Below are 8,073 nucleotides of genomic sequence, written 5' to 3'. Positions count from 1 at the left end.
ATATGTTGATATTCATAAAATAAAAAGTTCCATACTAGAACTAATGCTGTCTGGGTGTCTAATACATGTTAAATTTTAAGCTTCAGCTTTGTGTTAAAGCTATAAGAACTTGGCAAATGACCAGCATGGTCACCACTGAGTTAAAGCACAGAAGGCTGCCTGGGTACCAGAGAGCTGTAGTAGAGCTGGCTAGTGACATAACAGAGTACATTTGGGGAAGTAGAGCAAGACTGCTCTATCAGTCACTCATTCCTAAAAGGAACAAAGACAGTATAGCTCAAGGTCATAAGGCTACTAAGAATCTCATTCGTTCTATTTCCCCAGAAGCGCTGGTAAAGGCTCAAATTTTATCCATGAGTTTGTCTTCATTTGTAAGGAAACATCATGTTTGAGGTGGAAGACTTTCCTCGTTTACATTTCTCAAATGTTTGTTGAAGCAGTAGGATCGAACAGAAAGCTAACAGTCAGCCAGAGTTGCCAGCCTTGAAGAATATCATCAGTGACCTGTGAGAACATCCGCTCTGCTGCTTTCATGAAGCAGTGCCTCTCTTGCCCTTCACCAACATCGTGGGTCTGTTTCAGAAAGCAGTGATAGGCAGTGTAGATTTTGCTCCCAGAATTGAGGATTTTTCATCAATGTGCACAAGGTCTTAAAAAGTTCAGTAAAATTCATATTACAAAAAGTAAAATGAATTTCTATTTTTTTTTTTTTTTTTACTTTCTAAAGAAAACAGTTTTGCCAGTTGTTACCAGAAATGCCTGGTGGGTTCTTTCCTCAGCTTAGTATAGAAATAAAAAGCCGGGAATCTGTTGCAAACAGAAAAGTTTATTTGTGAAGGAACTAGGTGAGCAGGGAAGGGAGGGTAGGGGAACTCACCTCCGGAGAGAAAACCAGGAGGTGGGGAGGCAGAGAGAGACACCAAAGGTTTGAGGAAGGGTCTTAGGATTTTAAGCCTTCCTTGACCCCTCCTTGTTGGGTGGGGAACCTACAGGTAAGATGTTCCCCATTGGTGGTCTCTTAGTCAGTTAGGAAATGGGTGGGCAATGCTGGTGCCGCCCACCTGAAGGTGTGGCTAAGACCTCAGCAGGCCTGGACGGTCTCACTAGTGACCTCATTTAAGAAGATCAATGAGCATGAGCAAAATAGCCAAGATCACAGGCATTTTTAACTGGCTCGGTTTACACAAACTGACTGAAAAAATAACGTGTGGTCAAGGTTCTTCCTAATTGGACACCAAAATGATTATTCCCAGGGCAGCTGCAGGCAAGAATGAAACTTTCAATGGAGATATTTTTTAGGAAGCAAGGTCAAGATGCTGAAGCGTTGCTCCAAAGAATCGGAGACGGAATGTGGCTTTCACCAGTACAAGTCTGAGGACAAGGCATAATAAAAGTAGTGACTACAAAGACATTGGTTTACTTACACTGGGGAGTCCAGGACAAATGTCATTGTAGAAGTTGTTTGGAGATGTGTCAGGCATTTTGCTTGTTGACTTCCTGGAAAGTCAAGGAATTACAATATGTGCTTATTAAGAAAGTGTTATGAGGAAGTTAGTCAAATCTGTAGCAGAAAAACACTTGCAAATCTTATTAGAACCTCTTTCTCAACAACAATTTTACTGTTCATTTAATTCATCAAACAAGGACAATTTAGCATAAATTTAAATAGAAAATCATCAGGAATTTACTTTATAGTTGTTGTTTTGTTTCTGTTTCCCAATCAAAAACAAAAACAAAAAAATCTATTAAGTACAGTTATTTGTCTTCAGTTAATAGTGCTCCAAAGGCTACATGGACATGCTAAACTCCCAGGACCCTCATTTGTTTGGGATGATGGAATAAGCATCTGGTAACACTGTTTACAAAGTGCTTATGCTGAAAAGTAAAGTTGATATTTTATCTTTGTCATTCAACTCTATTTTTCTACAAAGCTTTTAAAGTCTTCTCATGTTAATGAAATCAATTGCAAAGCCACATTCTTCTGGAAATGGAAGAGTCATTCTCTATTTCTTCCCTTCACTGCATCTAATCACATCACTTAACATAGCATCCCAGTGCCCTGCAATGAGACTAAATGACCACATGTGAACATACTAGGCATAATATATATGGATCATCCTAGGTAGAATGGTCTAATCCTCATAATTATTACTATGATTATTATTGAAATAACCAAAATTGTAACAGAAATTCCTCCCCATCTTGAAATTCCTAACAGAAAAATTATACTTTAAAATTAAATCTCCAACTAAGTTAAAGTCCAAAGGAATCAACAGCATGTGCCCTTGGATGACCACTAACACCCAGTCTATATCACAGAGGCTGCTCCTCTACTTTTTATGGAATTACACGGCCCCAAGAAAATACTTCACCAGACACAATTTTTGAACTTGTTTCTGCATTTGTTTCAGCTGAGATACCCTGAAAGTGCATTCCTGAACTGAAGTTCTGCTACTGCCTGGATCCTTCATCTCTTGGGGTTTTGTGAAGTCCAGACCCTTTGTCCATATTTTCTCTAAATTCCTGCCTTCCTCTGAGCTAATTTCTGTGTTTTCTCTGGAATGCTTTTGCAGGATGCATGCCCACCTGTGAAAACAGAACCTCCTTGAGACTTGCCCAGGAATTCTTTGGCTATTTCCTATCCTTGAATCTGCAGGGTGAGCACTCAATTGGATTTAGGGTTATATAGTTCAATAGCTTCCTCCCTTTTCTGATAAGGGACTCAGAAAAGCTGACCTTGCAATATTGGGTTAATGATTCCACCCCAGTAGTAACAATCTGAAGCTACAACCTCACCAGTGTTTTGTGGTACTCAATTGTCTTGCTCTTGAAATGTGCCCACCACTATCTAAAAGGCCAGTGGAGAGATACTTTGCTTTCTAATTGGATATTGTTTCAATCTTGAAACCACCAGTCAAACCCTCACAAAAGTCCAAGGTATGGGCTCTCTGGTACCCATTTTAAAAAGCTGAAGTTTCCTACAAATTTAATTCTCATCATAAAAGTTACTTCTTACCTGTGGACAAAGCCTCTGTCCAAAAATCCATAAACTTCTGCCACTCTCCAAAGCCAAAATACTTGTGTCTGTCTTAAAGACTCTCACCTAGGTTACAATACTTAAATGCCAAGCACATAACTATAAAACATCATCTGCAGTTTTGTTGAAACTCTACAAACCATCCGTTAAAAGATCCTGTCTTCTCAGTCTGACCAAAGGCATACATCTTCACCCATGGAAACCCTTGTCACAATGCAATTTGTTTTCCCCTTTTTCATTCATTTGTTTTGAGTTCTTAGTGCTAATAACCATTGCACAAATTTTTTGAAGATGTTTAAAATCATATTTGAAAACTGCAGCCCCGCTCTTCCTTGCAACATCACAGCAGAGGCTCCACTTTAGGGATATTCAACACAAAGCAAATGTTTTATGAAGGGAAATGGGTTTCTAGGAAGAAAACCAGAATCAAACTTGTTGTTTCCTGAGTTTTCTCAATAGTAAGTTCTTCAGATTCAGCAATGAGGTGAAAAATGAGATGGAGAAGAGCCACAAGATAAACCCCAGCAAGCAAAGAAATATTTAGATGGAAGAGCTTCTTCCTGAACTATGTCCTCTTCCCCTACAGAAGCTCCATGCAAAAGGCTCCTCATCTAATGAGTGCTGAATGCATACATAATCATTGGCAAGAAATTGAATTTTAGAAAAACTTGGATGTGTTTCCTTGTATGTTTTACTGTCACTTTAACAAATATGCAAGAAGCAAGCCCATCTGAAATGTCCATTAATTCCTAAATCACCCCAGCAGAAGATTTGTCAAGGGATGAGATTTTTTTTTTTTGCATTTAAGAGGTTTAATTAGAAAGTCCTTTAAGATTAAATTCACAATCATCATTTCCCTCTCCAGCTCTGGACATGTTTCCAACCAGCTGTTTAACCTGTTTCTCCCGCGTGGGCTTGTAGGAAATACCAGAAGAGCCTTTTCCCCGGAAACTTCACTGCACTTACTGATTTTCCAGGTGCCTTTCCTAAAGCTAAGCCAAGGCCAGCTTCCTTACTATCTGCATAATTGCAGAATATTAAACTTCGGGAAGACAATGCAAGCCTTCTAGAATGATGCTCTCATTTATTTCTCAGTTCAAAACAGTCCAGAAAGAACATATGACATTTACAGGCTCCCTCAATGTCTCCCACAGCGAAGACCAGGAAGAAATCCAGACTGTGTGACCTTGATCTTGTCTATGGAATTCTCATTCTTCTGGTGTCTTCTTCAGTCTTTGGAAACAGAACTAGAATTTTAGCTGTTTTATGTTAATAGCTTGCAAAGCAGGAGACATGAGAACATGAGATAAAGCAATTATGATTGCAGTGTAGAAGTCGTACGCTTCTCTTAGGGACAGGGGTGGGGAGGGGCAAGCATTCTTTGTCTAAAGCTGCTGAATCCTCTGATTGAAAGCAACATCTGGACTCCAGGCTTCCAGTGGTGGTTCTCCTATTGAGAGGTAGTCAATTGCAGACAGATGTGACATTTCCTCAACACGGTTTGTTGACACCACCGACATATACCTTTTTTTGAGTGATGGGTAGTTAAGTTTCTCAACACCTTTAAATCCAAAGCGATCCTAGTCCTATATTACCTAAAACTTATTCTCTGCATAGGCTTTTCACAGAGATACACAGAATCAATCCAGATCCCATATGGACAAGCCCCGAACCTTTTTGCTCTATATCCTGTCACTTAAGCCCCCCAACCATCCACTTTCATACAATGAATGTGAATGACAGATGCAGAGTTAAACTCATGAACAGGCACATTACCTATGAGAAAAATAAATGCACCTTTAATTTCAGCCACCAGGAGAGCTATCAGACGGAAAACTTACTTTTACAGCTGTCATGCACAGATACAATTTATACATTTTTTTTTAACAGGCAAAGATCTTTATTGACTAGTCAGTGCTGCGAGCTATCCAGGAGAGGGCAGGAGGGGACATGGGTACAGAAGCAGCACTCCATGTCACACACACATTGGGGAGCACACCACCTCTTGCGGGCCGGCAGGGACCACAGCATATACATGTATGTGTGCATACGTGGAATAGATCGTTAGTTATTACAAACCAACATCTTAACATCTCTCAAAAACGGGGCCTGTTCGTTCAGGAAGAGTAGGCATCATGTGCTTATTTAGCTCATCCATGCAAAGCTCATACATGGATCATTAAGTACTTTTAAAAACAGGATGGTCTCCTTTCGCACAAACCAGCTTGGGGCGAGGATTAGTGAAACAGTATGAAACTAATGCAGCACGTGGATAGAAGTGAGGTGACGTTGTGATGGTTCTGGATGTGTGATAGGGACAGAAGGGGACAGCTTCGCCTCACACCTGCTGGGACAGTGGCTACCCTGGGCCCCGGGGCGGAGGACAACCAAGCCACACAATGCCCCAAGACAGCAGACCTGGTCCTTGACCTTGCATGCCTGGCCGGAGCACCTAAGCCTGCCTTCCTGCCCGCAAGATCTGATCTTACCCGCATCAGCTGTCTGACGCCGGAAGCAAGGCCAGAGAGGGGGCGGCACGTCCCTTCCCGTAGGGGTGTCTGTCAGGGCAGCGGAGCGAAGGACCAGTGTTGTGCCATGAGGACAAACTGTGGCAAAGAAAATGTCCGAAAAAGAAGCAATGTGCTGTTCTACACATTGGCACTGTCTGCCTGCGGGGACACCTGTGCAGCTCACGGCTGTCCTCACTCCAGCATCTCATAGGGACGCGTCTGCCTCACCCTCGGCACCATGTCAATGAGGAGCTTTACCCCACAGGCAAAGATGGTGAGGCCGATGAGCACACCGATGCTGCCATCCAGGTACCAGACCTAGGCGTTGTGCTTGAACACAGCGCTCAGGAGAATGGAGCAGCCCATCACGCCGCCCACGAGGGAGTTAAACACATCTCTAACGAGTGCTCTGCTGGTGAGAACCTTGCCCAGCATAAACTTCAGCACAGCCAGGATGCGGCAGAGGATCCTACTTAAAATAGAGACACTGAACAGGAAGTCATCCACTTCTGGGAGTAGCTTCGTAGAAAGATCATGGATGGCTTAGAGCACTATACATATGGATGACAGAAGGACTCTCACGTCCAAGATGACACAGGCTGTGTACTCCCTATGGGCAGAGCGAACCGCAGCTGCATTGCTGTATTGCCACAGGACAATCGCTGATGATAGGACATCGAGGATGGCATCAAATGCAAACCCAAAAGCAGAGGCACTGTACCTCATAACGGAGACAGGTTTACTTGTGAGATTAAGGATTCAAAACAGGGTGCAGACACACCAGAAACGCACACCGGTGGAAGCTGGCTGTATGCCTAACCACACAAGGAGGTGGCAGTGACCTGGGAGCCCAGCGGCCATCAGCAGTCAGCTGATTGTACAATTTATATACCAGGTCCCAAGTATCCAGCTAATTCACCCACCTCTCTGTATCCTTAGTACCCCATATCCCATGAACACAGGCATGTAGATGGGACTGGCAGGTAGATTCAGCAGAAGAACCTTCGCTCAACACAGAGTATGGCTGAATGAAACCCAGTTAAATACTTTGTGGCAAAGCTGGGCTCAGCTACAGGCTTGATTCTTACTCCCATGTTCCAGGGAATCAGAGAGAAAATTCTCCAGCCAGTGCTGCAACACAGTGCATTAAGCCACTGCTTGTTATGCTATCAATCCACAAGCACACTGATAGGAGTTCCACTAGCTTCACTTCAATCCAGTTCCCTGCTCATGTGTCTGGGAGGTGACAGAAGGCTCAAGTACCTGAGCCCCAGTCACCCACCTGGAGGACCCAAGTTCCTGGCTTCACACGGGCCCAGCTCCAGCTGTGACAGCATTTTGTGCAATCACAAAAAAATTAAAAAATGACAGGGCCCGGCATGGTAGCCTAGTGGATAAAGTACTTGCCTTGCACATGCGAGGATCCCATATGAGCACCAGTTCACATCCGGGTTGCTCCATTTTCCCATCCAGCTCCCTGCTTGTGCCCTAGGAAAACAGTTGAGGATACCCCAAGGTTTTAGGACCCTGCATCCACATGGGAGACCCAGAAGAGGTTCCTAGCTCCTGGCTTCAGATTGGCACAGCTCTGGCCATTGTGGCCACTTGGGGAGTGAGCCAGCAGACAGAAGATCTTCCTTTCTGTCTCTCTTCCTCTCTGAATATCTGACTTTTCAATTGAAAAAAATGTTTAAATAATTGAAAAAGGGTCTCTGTGCGTATGTGTGGGATGGAGAGTCAGTGTGTATAATTCTGCCATACAAATAGATAATTCATTTAAAAAAACAAACTTTTATATACACTCAAGAATGCTTATATAACTATTATTAAGCTCACTATTAATTAATACACAACTATTATTTCTATTATTTTGCTCAGAAAAGTAATCGATGACTTCTCACCTTGTAATAGATGTGCTAAAGGTCATTATTTCAATCTCCTTCTAGATCAGTTTCGTCTTCTTTCATTTCTGCTTGATACATACAAAGGGGATTTACTATATGCCAGACACTGCTTCAAGGACATGTTAGCTCATTCAATCCTCACATGAGATAGAATCTGGTATTCTCCTTCTGCACAGGAGAGGGAAGCGAAGACACAGCTAGTTAGAGAGACTAGGATCAGAGAGCTGCCAGGCTTTCCACGCCCTGTGCTCAATCCCCTCGAAGCACACCAGACACGCTCTCACGATTCACATGGTCAGGTCCACTGGCTGCCTAACTAACAGAAGGAACTCCAGCAGGAACCCATTAGAAAGATAAATGCATAGCTACATGTATTCCTTTTGGAAAGTCATTTATTCTACGTTTGTTTTAAATTAAAGCAACTTTTTTTTTCAGAAACTCATTGTTTTCAGGTTATTCAAAACCATCCAGCTTATTTTTCAAAAAACAAATCATTTGTGATGAGGCTTATATTTCAGTGGTCCACATGATTATAATAGCAAGGTTTAAGAGCTATAAACAGGTTTGCAATGAGACGTAAATGGATTCTGAAAAATATGCAAATCAACTAAAAGCATTGAGC

The 8,073-nt window shown here is 42.5% G+C and overlaps 1 pseudogene; it reads right to left on the bottom strand.

Moving 5' to 3' along the window:
• Positions 1-5,739: 5,739 nt before the first annotated feature.
• On the bottom strand, positions 5,740-7,474 carry LOC121160559 (annotated as a pseudogene).
• Positions 7,475-8,073: the final 599 nt, after the last annotated feature.

The sequence above is a fragment of the Ochotona curzoniae genome, unplaced genomic scaffold, assembly GCF_017591425.1.
Source record: "Ochotona curzoniae isolate NIBS_2020 unplaced genomic scaffold, NIBS_Ocur_1.0 contig_4514, whole genome shotgun sequence".
NCBI classification, from domain to species: Eukaryota; Metazoa; Chordata; class Mammalia; order Lagomorpha; family Ochotonidae; genus Ochotona; species Ochotona curzoniae.
This window is presented reverse-complemented; position numbering and strand designations above follow the sequence as displayed.